Source organism: Molossus molossus, unplaced genomic scaffold (genome assembly GCF_014108415.1).
Source record: "Molossus molossus isolate mMolMol1 unplaced genomic scaffold, mMolMol1.p scaffold_m16_p_1, whole genome shotgun sequence".
Taxonomy (NCBI): domain Eukaryota; kingdom Metazoa; phylum Chordata; class Mammalia; order Chiroptera; family Molossidae; genus Molossus; species Molossus molossus.
In genome coordinates this window covers 192,303,113-192,320,635 of record NW_023425344.1, presented here as the reverse complement: position 1 = coordinate 192,320,635, position 17,523 = coordinate 192,303,113, and the positions used below count along the sequence as shown (strand labels likewise).

The window sequence follows — 17,523 nt, the reverse complement described above, 5'->3', positions numbered from 1 at the left end:
GGAAATTTGCTCATGTTATAAAGCTGAAAGGAAATCACTTTATACATTTCTTTTCTTAAGTATATAATTGAACAAAACCAAACATTCACCAAACTCAATCTTTTAATCTGGTACTTCATTTGCAATAATTCTGAATTTCCTGCCTTAATAACGAACAAACAAATTACTTTGTTTGCAAGGACAGTGGAAAGCAAAAAATGCTCATGGTACTACTTGGGGTGTTGTTATATCCTGCCCAGGTTTTCTCTAAAGAGAATTTGCCACATGGATTGTGATCTCTGAAATTTCCCATGGGAAGAATTGAATCACTAAGTAGGCAAAATTTGTCCCAACCCATGCTGCAAATGTTCCCTCGGTTACATTAGCTATTGAATATAGTTGCCAAATTCCAGAACCTCTCAGTGAAATAAATGAATGAAAGACCTTCATTACCCAGCAGGCTCATTTCATTCCTGAGATAGTCTTTAGTGTAGTTATTAATCTCATGGGCTTCCTCTTCCATGTAGTGGAAAGAAAATGTGTTTTAAATGACCATGCAAACAGTTTTTATTCCGTTAGTGCAAATTTAAGCAATATAACTCTTTCAAAAGCAATGGTAGAGGAAATATGACTTGACAAGTCATTTAACTTTTGTATATTTTAATTCTTAGCAATAATATTTAATATTGATTTACTTCATAGAATACTGAGAAGCTTGATAGGCTAATGAGCATGAGTAAGTAGCACATTTAAAAAAGGTCTAAACATACATGAAATGCAGATTTTAGAAAAAAAGCATGCAAAGACTACTAATAGCATAATTTTAAGATTTCTTTACACGTTATCACAAGTGATCTAGATAATTTGGTAACTGATTCCATTTGGGATTGGTTATCAAGTACTAACCAAAATGTTTAAGATATTATCATAATTTTTTTTTTAAAAAAATCCTCACCTGAGGATATTTTTCGATTTATCTTCAGATAGAGAGGGAGAGAGGGAGAGAGGAAGGGAGTGGGGGGAGAGGAGAGAAGGAGGGAGAGAGAGAAAAAAATAGAGAGACAGATCTATGCGAGAGAGACACATTGATTGGTTGTCTCTTACATGACCCCAACCAGAGCTGGGGACCAAACCCCAACCAAGGTACATGCCCTTGACCAGAATTGAACCTATGACTCTTGGTTCGAGGGCCAATGTTCTAACTGCTGAGCCAAACTGGATAGAGCTATTATCATAGTTTGAACCGTGAAAAACTAAATGTAATAATTCTTTATCACTCTAAGTTAAATGGAATAAGAGTTGATAAATCATAACTTAATAGAGTGTACAGATAGTTTATTTTTTCTTGTTTACTTAATTAGTGAATATGGGATTTGAGACTTCCACTCATCAAATATTTCAACATACTATTAGAATATACTGTTTTATGGTTAAATTACACATATGTCTAAGGATAAACTATGCTCTAAAAGTTACAGTAACATTCAAACATACATTTATTCCTCTCAAAATGCCTTATTATTTTGGGGGAAAAGTGTTTTATTAACAAGTGCAACTTTCAGTACTTCATATGCCTTTCTTAAATTATAAAATATAAAATGCCATTAAAATTCATTTTTTACAATTCTAAATCAAATCTCTTACTATTTATCCAGAACTATATTATTCTGTATTTTCTGATACTTCTAAAGTGACTTGACATATTTCTCTTTAGATAAATAGAAATGAATTATAAGGACAGCAAAACAGTAATGCAGTCACTATATTCACTTCAAAGTTTCAATATTTATTTCTCATAAAAATAAAGAATAAGAGTTAGTAGATGATAAAAATTTGAAATTAAAGTTACACATGAATAAATTTTCACAAACAATATTGGTAACTATTTATAACAAACATTATCTACCTGTATTATGTGCTATATGAATAAATTTGATAAAGAGAAGTGATGGGAAAATTACTCATTATAGTTAACATGTTAAACCTGAATGGAACCATGTTTTCATGTTTACTCACATGGAACCATCTTTTATGGTTCATAAAAATAATTATGGTTTGAGATAAATAACTGAAAGTGTATTAGAATTATAAATCATTACATTTTTAAAGGTAAAGAGATGAAAAATATGCATTTATAAAAGAATAAAGCTTTAACACGTCACCCTCAGAGATTTCTCAATTCCTCATTCATCACAGAGAGTATTATGCTGAATGAAATAAGCCAGTCAGAGAAAGACAAGTATCACATGATCTCACTTAAATGTGAAATCTAATGAACAAAATGAACTGACAAACAAAATAGATCCAAAGACATGGAAGCATGGAGCAGACTGACAAACCTCAGAGAGAGCCCTGGCCGGTTTGGCTCAGCGGTTGGAGCATTGGTCTGCGGACCATAGAGTCTCCGGTTCAGTTCCCGCTGGGCCCTAGCGGCTAGAGACACGTACCAAAAACAAAAAAACTTCAGAGAGGAGGGGGGCTGGGAAGAGATTAACCAAACAATGTCTGTGCATACATGCATAACCCATGGACATAGACAATAGTGCAGTGAAGGCCTGGGGGGGACAGGAGCAGGCTGGAAGGGGTCAGTGGAATAAAAGTGTGGACATCTGTAATACTTTAAAAAATAAAGATAAATTTTCCCTGGTCGGTTTGACTTAGTGGTTACAGCATCGGCCCATGGACAGGAGAGACCCAGGTTCGGTTCCCGCTAAGGCCACGTACATTGGTTGCACTTTGTCCTCGGCCCCGGTTGGGGTTGTGTGGGTGGCAGCAGGTCGATGTGTCTCTCTCACATTGATGTTTCTCTCTCTCTCCCTCCCTTTCTCCCTTCCGCTCTATTTTATTTATTTATTTATTTATTTATTTATTTATCCTCACCCCGAGGACATTTTTCCATTTTTTGTTCAGGTAGAATGGTGGGGGGAGAGAGAGGAACAGAGAGAGAAACATCGATGTGAAAGGGGCACATCGAGTGGCTGCCACCCTCACAACCGACCAGGGCCGGGGACAAACTGCAACCGAGGTACATGCCCTTAGCGGGAACTGAACCCGGGTCTCTCAGGACCGTAGGTGGACGCTCTAACCGCTGAGCCAAACCGGCCAGGGCCTCCCTTCCACTCTAACTGAAGATAAATGCAAAAGTGTCCTCGAGTGAGGATTAAAAAAAATTAATAAAAAATATAAAATAAAGATAAATTAAAAAAAAGAAAGTATATAACATTGCTGCTTATAAGTCATTTTTTAAAACAGCTTTTTGAGATGTGATTTATATAGCACAAAGTTCATCAACTTAGTGTGCATCATTCAGTGGAGGTAGGGGTTCAGGGAGTGACTGCTGATAGGTACTAGATTTTGCAATGATGAAAATATTTTAAATGTAGATTATGATAATGGTTGCACAGCCCTGTAAACATATTAAAGCACTTTGAATGTTATCTTATTTCATGCTTACAAACGCCTCTAAGAGCCGAGACTCTGGGGAAGAATGGCAATCATACGCAAGACACTTGAAGAGAGTGTGAGACAGGATACATGGGGCCAAACAAAAAGAAGGAAGCATGGGACTGAACACTGTTACCTGCCACCCACTGCGTACCAGTCCCAACGAACAATGAAAACAACCCTTTGACTATATTTGCAATCTTTGAAATGTATTTCAAAATAGAATATGCCTCTAGGCTTAAAAACAAAACAAAACAAAAAAACAGGTTATGTACCAAGAAGTAAAAAACATTCTGTTCTCACATCCTCTGTTATAATCCTAAACACCACAAGCCAATAGAGAAATGGCTACAGAGTTCTGAAAACACGTATGACCCCTATATTATATACTTAGCCAAATTGTCATTTAAGTGGAACAGAGAGATCATTTCAGACGTATAGAGGCTTAGAACATATGACCATGTATGCCAAAGTAGTCCCTGAATTTTGATCTCATGTTCCATTGGGCACCACGTAAAGGCAACTGATCCAGACCAACTTCTCAGGAGATTTTGAAATTCTCCTGAATGGCATCAGTAAGAGAGACTACAATTATTGGGAAAGAAAAGCCAAATATTCTAAGCCTCTTCTGCATTTGTGTCTCGTGCCTGGTTGTACCTATAAGGTTTTCCTTTTTTAAATTGTTTTTTCTTTATTGATATTAGAGAGAGAGAGAATATCATCGACGAGAGAGAACATCAACCGACTGCCTCCTGCATGCCCCCCACTGGGGATGGGGCACACAACCCGGGCATGTGCCCTGACTGGGAATCGAACCAGCGATCTCTTGGTGCATGGGTCAACGCTCAACCACTGAGCCACAGCAGCTGGGCCTGTAAGGTTTTCTGATAAGGAGCGCAGGGTGATAAGATAATCCTTCAGTCTCATACCTGAGTTGTGATTCTCCTGTGCTTGGAGTTTTCCTCATGGCAAATGTCTTACCATTGGTTGCCTCTCTGCTTCTGCAGAATCTTCACACATACCTCCACCCCGTCACCCTGTGCCCAGTTTTCATTCTTTTTATATTTTTGCTTTTGTGTTCCTCTAAGTCAGAGCAGTGGTTCTTGGCCTTGGTGTCACGGCCTCCTGCCATCCACCAGGGAGTCATGAGGTGTGCCGCAGTGAAGGTTTTACTCATCATGGTGATGGCACTAAATGTTATAGATAATTTACTTTCTCCTTTTAAGAGAATAAACTAGATCACATTGCTACTCACATTCTCGAGTGGCTTCTGCTGGGAGAGAAAGAACTGGGATTTCCTGTAGCACATGGCATGAGTGCCGCTTGTCAGCCTTTGCTCTAGTTGGACCTATGTGAAGTCAGGATTGGCATTCTGGAGCACTCCTAAAGAACCCTTCCAATGATGAGGAATGCCCAGTGCATTGGGGAGATGATAGTGATAGGGAGGGCTGCCAGCCCAAAGCTCAGCACAGCATACTCAACTCCCCAGTAAATATGTCTGCTCTCTCTCCTAGGTGTTCCTCCTGCTCCAACCTGCTCTGTTGTCTGGCATCAGACAGTCATCAGGTAGAATCTGTCTTGTCCTCCCCTAAGCTTCTAAATGTCCCTTCTTCTGGCCCCTTAAGTCAGCTCTTTCTGCCATCTCAAATATCCTATGTGATGGGCTTGATATGAGTCTCCGGTCTCTCCACAAGCCACTCACAGCTAGTTTCTTTTTTTTTTTTTGTTATCCTCACCCGAGGATATTTTTCCACTTTTTGTACAGATAGAGTGGGAGGGAGAGAGAGGAAGGGAAAGAGAGAGAGAAACATCGACGTGAAGGGACACATCGAGTGGCTGCCACCCGCACGACCAACCAGGGCCGGGGACAAACTGCAACCGAGGTACATGCCCTTAGCAGGAACCAAACCCGGGTCTCTCAGGACCGCAGGCCGATGCTCTAACCGCTGAGCCAAACCGGCCAGGGCACAGCTAGTTTCTCAATAGCGTAAAGTGTATGTGCTTGTCATCTGTCATACTTGTAGATCTCTGGTCTAAAGCATAAGGGACTGTAGATAGTGCCTTTCACCTTCTCCTCAGGTTACAACCAGGTCATATCTCTACACATTATTCATAGGCCATAGGATTGGCAATCACCCCAAAGGAACAAGAAGAGGTCATTCTGTACTCCTTTTTAGAAGAAAGTCTCAGGAAAGCTGATTTTTATACCAATTGTATCTCCTCTCCAGAGTTCCTTTGCTGCCAAAACATTTTTACTGGCTGGTATCAGCAATCTCCAAAGACAAAGATTCTTGACCAAAATATTACAGAAAAAATGATAGATGTTTGTATCCTGTGGTTCCGTCTGCATATTTGCATGCATCCTGTACTTGTGACTGATTTGATTTGATATAATAAAACTGAATTTACATGTCCCACAATTCCAGTCAAGTAGTTTAGAAAATGTTCATGTACTTCATTAATTCATCTTGTCTTCCTTAATAATCTACCAGGGGCAGTGTAGCAATTAGCATCTAAGGCCATACTATATTAATATTTTTATTTCCTGTTTAAATTGAGTTTCTCTAAACAGATTTTAGCAATCACATTCAATTTGTTATTTTTCGAACCTTTAAAAAAAATAATGCAAACAAGGAAGAAAAAATCTAAACAAGGGTTTATCACTTTTTTTCATCTGTTCATTTCTCCCTCTATCTTTTCCCAGATGAAAGATTAATAGCAGTAAAACAAAAGAGGAAGAAATGAAGAGCATTGTACTTTTCAATAAGTGTAATGTACTGTGTTACGATACTGGTACCTACATACCCATGCCTTTGTTTTCAGCAAATGCCAACTTTATTCATAATGTCATTCTGACTCCATTTTTCTCCTGGCAGTTAAGACCTATTACAGATTTCCATATCAAATGCTCCCTTCGAATACCTTGCCCAAGAGATGTGACAGTTGGCCAGGAATGTCTTAATTAGTCTTAAGAGAAAAAAATTTTATGCTTAAATATTACATTCTCACTATAGATACTTAAAAATAAAGAGGTAAGTACACAAAAACAGGCCCCAAATTTGGTTCAAATTTCCAAATATTGTTATAGAAATTATGTATATGCCCTGTAGGTACTGGCAAATTTATGAATATGAAAATATGTCGGTATATTCTTTTGTGGTATTTAAGGCTTACTGCAGAGTATATTTTTAAGTGATTCAGAGATTCTTTGTTTACCTACCCTGTTCTAGGAAAGAGAATTCAACTGTAAATGGGATCATACAGTTTCTGAAGCCATTTGATTTATTTTTAAGTTTAAGAGTGGTGTTTGTAAAAGGCTGGCCCTAATTAATCAGTGGATCATGAAATCAGTTTAGTAGATTATAGCCAGAATTTAAATATATAAATATAAAATTGAAAAAATAAGCTAAGAAAGTTTCAGAGTTTATCACCTCTATCCTTGTCAAAAATTCATGTTTCATAAAAGGTTGGTTTTGGTTTTCTGAATATCTGTGTGTATGTGTATACTGTGTCATTGTAGAAATGTACTTTGTACTTGGGATTGTGACCCAAACACTTGCACAGACAATATTATAAAAGAAAGAGAAAATACTGTAAACAGGTGAACAACGAACTAGGCTAAATTAAATAATAAGATCCAGTAAGAGTTTGGGGAGAAGAGGGTGTTGTGGGAGTGTAGTGAGGAACTGGGTGGTCAGGGTAGGTTACACAAAGAGGTGGCTTGTAACTGAGATCTTAGGGTGGGGAAGAACCGCTACACAGAGAGTGGGAGAGAGCTTTACAGCTATGCAGGTGGAAGGAAGAGCAGGTACTAAGGTCCTGGTGTGGAAACACACTTGGCCCAGTTGAGGAACAAGCATGAGGGCAGTGTGCCTAAGATAAGGGAAAAGGAAAGAGAAAGCGATGAAGTTGGAGGGATGGGTAGAACCTAGAACCTAGACTACATATTACAATATAAGCCATGGTCAAAAAAAAGAAAAAAGGATTTTTGGTCTATTGAAAACGAAATATTTTTTGAAACTTTAATAAGCCAAAGTAGCCCTGGCCAGTTTGGCTCAGCGGTTAGAGCGTCGGCCTGCGGTCCTGAGAGACCCGGGTTTGGTTCCCACTAAGGGCGCGTACCTCGGTTGCAGTTTGTCCCCGGCCCAGGTCGGTTGTGCGGGTGGCAGCCACTCGATGTGTTCCTTTCACGTCGATGTTTCTCTCTCTCTCTCTGTTCCTCTCTCTCCCCCCACCACTCTACCTGAACAAAAAATGGAAAAATGTCCTCGGGTGAGGATAAAAAAAAAAAAAAATAAGCCAAAGTATTTCTTGATCTACTTTATATTTGTGCAGGTCAGTCTGCATGCTCTGAGCACCGGGGATTATGGGAAAGCAAGGTAGAAATCTGAAAACTATTTGAGGGGCTATCGCAGTTCTCACAGTGAAGAACTAGTGGGAGATAGTGGAAATGGAGAGAAGATACAAAGTCAGATTGCTTGGAAGATGGAGTAGGTCGCATTTATTTATGAATTTGCATGAGTTGAACGACTGGGCATGGTGGTATAGAAAGATAAATAAAGGATCAAAGATAATGTCTAAACACTACACAAATGGTAGCATCTTGTTCTGAAATAGAAAAGGCCTGGATAGGAGTAGGGTTTGGGTAGGGAGGCTTTAATTCTAGGGTTCATTTTTAACATGTTTGTCTAAGATACACTTTTCATCCACAGCACTGATCAAATTTTATAATTACACATTTGTTTATGTAATTACTTGCTTACCATAGAGTAAAAAGGTCCTTGAAGCAGAGGTCATGCCTGCTTTGTTGATGTTGTGTTGCACTGAGTCTTGAAACATTTATAGACTATCTATTGAATGAATGACATTATGCGCTGGTATTAATAAATACTTGAATGAACATCAGTGATTGACTTCCTTTTGGTCATCACCTTTTTCAAAGAAATCAAGTTTTAACAGAAGAGACTTTCTACCCACATGATGGTGAGCCCAGAACCATGAAGCTAGGCTCATGCACTATTATTCATGTGCATCTACACACCAGCCTTCTGGAATAGCGGTTCTCAAATTTCAGCACATATGAGATTCATTTGGAGGTCTTTGTAATGCAGGGATTGCTGAACCCCATTTTCAGAGTTTCTGATTTAGTCTGGGGTGGGACATTTCTAGCACCTTCCTAGGTGATGCTGGTCCAGGAAAAACCAGTTCTCTAGCAAGCCACATTTCTGGGAGAAAAAACACAAAAATCTACAAATGGGCTGCAGGGTATTTATATATGCATCCCTAGAGTGAAATATGCAAATGATTTATGTATATGCTTTGTGCATTTTTCTGGTAATAGAGCTTGCATATTTCATCAGATTCTCAAAGAAGGCCTTCAAAATTTAATTAATGTTAAGAGTAAGTGGTGCTAAATTATGGATATTTATTAGAACTCCCTGGACACTTGGGTCTTCCATCCAATTGTTGTATGAATTTGGGCAACATACTTAACCTCTCTGTGCCTCTATTTCGTCTACAAAATGGGGATAATAGTGGTACCTGCCTCAGAGGCTTGTTTTGAGGTTCAAGTAAGTCAATATGTGCATAGCATTTAAAGCAGTACCTAATAAGTGCTAACTAGGTGGTGGCTAAACAACATTAAAAACCTGGGATTGGTCTTTTTTTAAGTCTAACCTCTAGCCCTGGTGATTGCAATGTGCAGCCAGAGCACAAAACCACCACTCTGCACTCAAGGGAGGAGAAGAGCTAAATAAATGCTCTTCCTGAGAGTGTGGGGCTAGTTTTCTCTCAGGGAACCAGACCTCCTTTCCCAGGGGAGCTGAGGCAGGAAACCAGAAAGGGCTGACAAGAGCCCTAGCATCCTATAAAGTGCATTTTTCTTCATTACATTTCAAAAGTTGGTTCATGCGGACCTTCTTTCTTGTAGTAGTGGGAGGGGATTAAGGAGTAGAAGGAAGAAAATCGGCTTTATCCATGTTGATTGTGAAGTTTGTTTAAAATCAACCCTAAGCACTAAAAGCCCGTCCTGATATAAAAACACACTCTTATAAAGGAACACTCAGAGAGGCAAACACTGTGTTAGTAAGACATCAAGATGACCCCGTGATCCTTGCCTCTTGGAGTCCATGTCCTCTAATACTGCTCATTACATCCTATTCTGATACACTCATTTCTGTCACAGAAACACAATATTACTCAGATTGATGTAATTATACACTCCCCCCCGCCCCCGCACTGAATAAGCTAGACTGTATAGCCAATAAGCTGTTGTAGAAGTGGGAGTGTAACTTTCTAGACTGGGTCATAAAAGACTGCAGCTTCTGCCTTTTTCTTGCATGGCTCGCTCTGGGCGAAGCTAGGTACCACACCATGAGGGCAGTCATGCATCTTGTGGAGAGGTCCACACTGCAAAGGACTGAGGCCTCCCACCAACAGCCCACAGGGATTTGGCAGCCACGTGAGTGAGTCACCTGGGAAGCAGACCTTCCCTCCCTTCAAGGTTCCACAAATGCAGCCTCAACAAGAGACCCCAGAACCTGCTATCCACAGAAATGCAATATATTTATTTATGTTTTAATTCACAAAGCTTTGGCATAATCTGTTACACAGTGGTAGATAACTAATGCACTATAACCCTAATTAGACCTTATATTTTTTAGAGACCTGAGCTGACCGGTTCACTTTTTCTAGCTTGGTAATACTGCAAATGATCTGCTCCTTTTATTCTTTCCTAAGCCTTTAAGACCACCTAAGATATAAAGAAGTGACAAGCTGGTGAAGTGACCGTGCCCTGTGAGGGAGAAACAAAGAGAACCCAATATCCTGCCCTGTATGTTCTGAGGCTTCAGAGAGAGGAAAAAAGTCAAAAGATCCAAGCTCAACAGTTAGAGGCCAGCTGTGCTCATGACAACAGGGACCCTGACAAACAAGGACTTAACATTCTGAAACTATCTTTTAAAAAAAAAGGGAGAAAACTCAGTGTTTCTTAGGGACACAGGTGGCCAGATGCTTATCTAAAATCTTGAATTGGGCAAAGAGAAAATGACCATGAAGATTTTTATGTGCTACTGATATACTGGCCATGCAACAGTTTAAAATATTTGACTAGGTAATGCTCCATTCCCTTGGTTCTAATTAATGTGGTCACTGAGCTTTTAAGAAAATCATTCCCATTTACCTGATATTTTGCTAAAGTTCATCACTGTGGGAATACAGCATTAAAAACCATTGAACTTCATTTCTGAATACACACAGGGTGTGTTTGGCAAATGCATTTGCTTATGCTGCTAGTGAGACCATATCCATCCATAGTCTAGTTTAGGCTAGGCCTATTTTTGCCATGCAGTCCCCGCCCCTCCCCGCCCCCCAATAAAATCAATAAAATTGCCTTTACTGTTTTCATTTTCAGCCAGCCAACCTGGACCAACCACAAAATGTGTTTTTTTCTTCTTCGAATTTTTATTAATTTTATTATTTTTTAAAATGTTTCTCCTTTTCCCCCCTAGACACCCTCCTCCCCACCCCCCACCCCCAGCATTGTTGTCTATGTCTATCGGTTATGCATACATGCATATGCGTTCTTTGGTTTATCTCATCCATCCCCCTGCCCCATGCAGTTCCTTTTGAATTGGAAATTTGGGGACACACAGAAAGTGGCTGAGCAGCTAACAACATCGGACTCTGATGCACTCATTTCTGTCAAAAGAACACAATCTGTTACTCAGGTCAACGTATTTTAATTATCTTTTACTGAAATAGATTCTAAGGTGAGTTAGTACACAGTTAAAGGGTAAGATGAGGACTAGCACTGCAAACACTCCTGAACGCCTATTTTGTTTTCTGTTATTTAGAAGCCAGATATTTTAGTCAGCATGTTCTAGATTAATTACACTCACAATTTACCCTCTCTGTCTACTCCAGAAATATAAAACAAGTAGTTTCAACTTAATTACGAGTACTGGGGGAAGGGACCTGCCAGAGAGGAGGAAACTGAGAAATGCATTTTATTATAAGTGGGAAAGGATCCTGTGCTTCCCATTTAGGTCATGGAATGAACACAGGCTTTCCTGCGGAGGACAAGCCAAAGGAGGCAGGAATCCCTTATGTCTGGGAAGCGGCATGTTTAGGTGAAAAAAAGTGGGTCATACACTTCATTTTTGTTTTCCTTTCTTTTCCTTCTATGTGTGTGCCCACACGGCCACTTGCAGTTCACCAGTGTAAGCAGGATTTACTTGCCATCGCCACCCCTCCAACTGTTTGTTCATTTTAATGCTTTTTCTTTCTTATTCTGATTTTAGATCTTTTGCAAGGGGGAGAGCTGAGATGTCCCAAACACCTGCCTGTATTCAATCTGCTGGGAAGCCCTGAGTGTAACAGGAGTTCAAGAGGATGATACAAAAAAGGAGGGGGGGCTAGGAAGTAGGAAGAAAAACGCAGAACAAGCAGAGGGCAGTGGGGTCTCAACACACATCTCCCTGGGTCTTGCCCTGGTTTCCAAGCTTTACTCCCACTGATCTGTTTTCCCACTACAGGCTGTGGGGATTTCATGGGGTGTCGTTAGACTTCCATGATACAGCTCAACAGCTGGCTTTTATTAACCAGTTTGTGAAATGTGTTCGGTGGCTAAAAGTTGGCCATATCTTATAAAAATAGGGTTTCACCGTATGTGTTGTGTGCTTTGCTTGTTAATGTAGAATAGGTCATTACATACTCAAAAACTCTTGGCTAAAGATTAAATCACAAAGGTTTATCTGACGGATGGCATCCAGGTGAACTGAAGCTTTCCTTCCAAATATCAATACAGACGATTCAACTGATGAATAATGTACTTTAACATAGAATGTTCTGTAAAACCTAGAGAAAGTACTAACACTGTGCAATCCCTGGCTGTCATCAAACTAAACGTCATCCTGGATTATGCAGCTAACCTACACAGGTGCATTTATGCACATATTGTTTCTGTGCACCCTGGATTTTCATTCACTTATTACTGATTGAGGAATGACACCTGTCAGGCTGGAAGGAATGAACAAGGTCAACGTAGTTCCTTTCTGCACTAATATGATCACCCGTCCTGCTTAAAAACAATAAACACTTTTACTCTTTGAAACATAGGAATGGGCAAAAGTAAATTTACAATCGTTTGTATGGAAAATAATACACTACAAAGCATGCTGAACAGTTAACTATTGGAAACATTGCTATTCAATGTTTTACCAAAATCCCCCATGAAAGTCTCACTGATGGGACCAAGAGAACATAAATAAATGATAAAGCTAGTTATCCATCTTCTGTAATGTTTGGCTTTTGCAGCACTACGGTACAAAATAAGCATTAGCTGTTTTAAAATGCATTGATTTGGTTCTATTCAAAATAATAAAGATAATGAAAGATGTGAACATTAGAGGAAATTTATATGCTCTTGTTGGAATTTGACTCCCAGGCAAATGATGAAAAATGACATAAATGTAGTATGAATTTTGATTTTTCTTTTAAATAGAAGATTAAACAAAATAAACCACTTTTGTATTCTTTTGAAATGGGGCTTCATTTTCCTCTATCTTACTGAGTACTCCATGAACTTCTTATAGCATAAGACTTGTGTGTGTGCCTGGCTGAGTCATCAACATCTTTCTGGTCATTGCTCTCCCACCAAATTTCATGTTAATAAACTTGGCTTAGTCCGTTCCCTTCCTCCCTTCATTTCTTTGACAATTATTTTTTAATTCTCTTCTTTTTCTGTATTATTATTTATTCTTTTTATTTATACTTTAAAAATGATAGTCACAATTAATTTGTTCCTTTAACTTGTTTTTCTTCCATGATTTTGTTCCTTTCCTAGTTTGCACTTACATGGTTAATGCACCCATATCAGCTTCTCTCTTTTTACTTTCATTATAAAAGACATATTTCTGACACTTAAATGTCTTCAAAAATGACTGTACATTCCAAACAACAATAGAAGATGGCACTATGTTGATTCTATATTTTCTAGATTAGTAGTTCTCAAGCTTAGCATTCATCAGAATCACTTGGAGGTCATGTTAAAAAGACTGTTGGGCCCTAATCTGAATCCACAGTTTTGGGGTAGGACCCAGAATTCATATTTCTAACATTGTCCCAGGAGATACTGCTGCTGTTCTGAGAAGCACATTTTCAGACCCACTGGCCTAGGGAATCAGGAACACTTAAGTATCAGTAAACACATTTTGTTCTTGCCTTTATATGGGGAAAAGGGAAGATAGATATAACACATGATTTCTCAAATAAACAGTCTCATCTAAATTAATATCTCAATCAAGAAATTATATTTCAGTTCATGGTTGGTTCATGTGACCTGCCACTGAAAATTTAAATGCATAGACCATAGACCTTTTTTTTTTGCAGTGATGACCATTGGTTTTAGTTTTGTTTTCATTTGTTGTCCATTATTCTAGATATGGGATTCTGTGTAAAGGTATGTTAATAAAAATTAATGGATTGTCACAAAAAGAAGGGAGGGACTAATGAACAGAGTATGACTGGAAGAGCTGTTTCATAATTTCCCAAGGAAGTGTGGCTTGTACCTCATGGTAAACCTTTCATCTTTTGTTATAACACATGAGCAAAACACAAACACACACACACACACACAGTTTCTGTGGGTAAATAAAAGGTATTCAGGGTCCCCCCCCCCACATCTATGATTATTAAACTCTTCTTAAAACTGCTACAACCACAATATGGGGTGAAAATGATTGTTGGGACTATATACTAGGAAAAATGTTGTCTTTTGTATGAATGATTGCTTCAAGTTTTTGTTATTCTGTTGAATTGTAACTTGAAATTAAAATCTGGAACTGGAACATGTACCTATGCTTTTTCTTTTTGTAGACATAGGCTTATATTCATGCAGGCAATCACTGGTTTATAACATTTTCTATTATGTGTTAGAGAAAAGGGGAGAGAGTAGAGAGAGAAAGATGAGTAAGAGCTTAGGGTATTGTGAGTGATGCATTTTATTTGTGAAGTGTAATACAAGAATACATGTTAAAATGGGAAATATTATTGGAGAAGGAGAAGGAAGTACTTATTTCTTTCTGAGAATCTCAGGAAAAAATTAACAGAAAGAATAACATTTGAATTGGATTTGGAAGAATTCGTGTCTTTGCTAGGAATGGCAAGGAAGGAAAAGTTTGGATGAGGTGGGGGGAATAATTCACTATTTCTTGAGACAGAAACTTATGTAAGGATTTCAGGTAATTTTTAAATCTTGAAAGTAGTCAGAGCATATAGCATGCATATGGGAAAAGTATTAGCACTAGGGCTAAAATCAGGTGCAGAAAGGAGAGAAGGGTGTTAAGTATTCCCAGCCTATGCTAAGAAATGTGGACTTGATCCAGTGATCAGGAAGGCTCCACACAGGAAGAACTATATCATTCAAGGTGGAAGCAGGAAAGGTGATATGTCTGACCAAGGACAGTCGTAAGAAGCATAGGAAGAAAATTATTGAGAAAAGTTTATATAGAGCTTATAATATAGATTTGCTAAATGGATGCTGAAGAGAGAAATAATCAACCATAACTTCCCAACTTTTAGCTTAAGGCATTGGATTGATTATGACACTCTTTTTCAATATCATGAATGTGAATGTTTACTGAATTTTAGCAAATGACTTTAAGAACCAGAAAACAACTTGATTATTAACCATATGACATACAGAATATAATTTTTTCAGGTACAAGATCTTATCTCCATTAAAAGCTAATATTTCATATATAAGTATTGTGTTATTTCTTTGAGCCATTCAATGGTTTTCTGTTTCGAGACAAGAGCAATACTGATGATTCTCAATAGGATAGGGAAAAGCCACCTGACTGATCTCATTGCTTAAGAAACACCAACAAACTCATGGGAGTTTCTGTACCTCTGAGGTATGTTGGAAGAGGGGAGAAACACCAAAAGGTTGGAAACCACTGCTGTATGAAAAGGAAGCCAGAGAGTTTCTTTACAAAGTACTATCAATATCTGCCTCATCTATAGTCTGGTGAACAGAGGCCAATCTTTAATGTCTGTCATTCTTGTCAAGTTAAGAAAGATTGAAAGTAAGAAATAGGAGAAGAAAGAAATTGGTTATTTCCAGGGAGATTTTATTCATTGTAGATATTAGTCAGAATCCAATCTTTTCTACCAAATAATGATGATCTACATAAATTGACAACCAGTGATTTATGAGGATAGATTTAAAAGTCAGCAGAAAATTGCCGATACGTAGACCAGAAAGATGCTAAGTTTGAGAATACTCTAAGTGAGGCTAGAGAAATTCATGGGACAACAAGTCAGTTCTTTGGGCATAGCTAAAGTAGTCAGCAAGATCAGGAGAGATGTGACCATGCCTTTTTGTTCTCATTGTCTTTGTGGCTACAAGGTCAAGGACAATGTTCTAAATGCACAGGGTGGCCTGAGACCTCTATTTGGGTGAAGAGCAGTAGAAAGAGAGCATACGTCTTTGAGAGAAGGCCCCAAAAATAGATGTAAGGAGAGGGAGGAACTTTCTGAAAGTATTTAATATACAAATATTCAAATTTGTAAGTCAAGAGAAGCCTAAACACTGTGAGGGCAATATTAATGGCAACAGCTGTGCTTATAGGGATTATGAGACAAGGAAACTTACAAAGGCAGCCTGAGAATCTTCATATACTAGTGAGGTCCAACATAACTAAGCAGCAGATGGCAGATCAGTGATAAAAAGATAGAATGTCCCAACTAATATGTTACTTTAGTAACAATGTTCAGGCTACTCAGTGTGTGGCACACCAACCAGCTGCCAGGGCATCATCTCACATTTTTTTAGAAATGAAGAGAATCACCTCGTATACACACCACACAAACACAAACACACACACACACACACACACACACACACACACACACCCCTGCTCATTTAGGATCTGCCTTCTAACAAGATTCCCAGGTGACCAGTGTTCATGCTGAAGTTTGAGGATCACTGGTCTGGAAGACTTGACTATTGCCAGATTAAAGATGATTGTGTTCTACCTATTATAATTCATTCTATCTCTGCCTAAATTAATTAAGTGAAACAACAGTTTTCAACAAATTTCTTTTCAGTGACTTTTAAAAAAAAAAATAATTTAGTTTTGTTACAAATGTTTCTCCTTTTCTTCCCCATTAACACTCTTCTCACCATTCCCCCCCCGCACTCGATACCTGGCTTTGTTGTCTATGTCCATCAGTTATATGTACATGTACATAAGTTCTGTGGTTTATCTCTTCCTTCCCCCCATTATCCCCTCTTCTGAGGGTTCTCAGTCTGTACCCTATTTCCATGTCTCTGGGTCCACCCAATTCCTCAGACTGTTATGTTCATTATGTTCCACAAATAAGTGAGATCATGTGATATTAGTCTTTCTCTGTTTGGCTTGTTTCGCTTAGGATAATACTTTCCTGGTCCTTCCATGTCGTCTCAAAGGATAAGAGATCGTTCTTTTTTACAGCTGCATAGTACTCCATTGTGTATATGTACCACTGCTTTTTTATCCATTCATCTACTGATGGACACTTGGGCTGTTTCCAGATCTTAGCTATTGTAAATAGTGCTGCTACGAGCATGGGGGTACATATATTCTTTCTGATTGGTGTTTCAGGCTTCTTAGGGTATATTCCTAGAAGTGGGATCACTGAGTCAAATGGAAGTTCAACTTTTAATTTTTTGCGGTAACACCATATTGTTTTCCATAGTGACTGCACCAGTCTGCATTCCCACCAGCAGTGTACTAGAGTCCCCTTTTCTCCACACTCTAAGCCAACACTTGTTGTTTAATGATTTGTTGATGTTGGTTGTTCTGACAGATGTGAGGTGATACCTCATTGTTGTTTTAATTTGCATCTCTCTGATGATTAGTGATGTTGAGCATTTCTTCATATGTCTCTTGGCCATTTGTATATCCTGTTTGAAGAGGTGTCTATTTAGCTCCTCTGCCCATTTTTTAATTGGGTTCTTTGTCTTCCTTTTGTTGAGTTGTATGAGTACTCTATATATTTTGGAAATTAACCCCTTAGCTGACATATAGTTGGCAATTACGCTCTCCCATACAGTGG

At 38.6% G+C, this 17,523-nt stretch overlaps 1 protein-coding gene across 2 annotated transcripts in view; it reads right to left on the bottom strand.

Moving 5' to 3' along the window:
* The window catches only part of UNC13C (unc-13 homolog C), a 561,286-nt gene that overhangs the window by 143,467 nt on the left and 400,296 nt on the right, over positions 1-17,523 (bottom strand). The window lies entirely within an intron of this gene.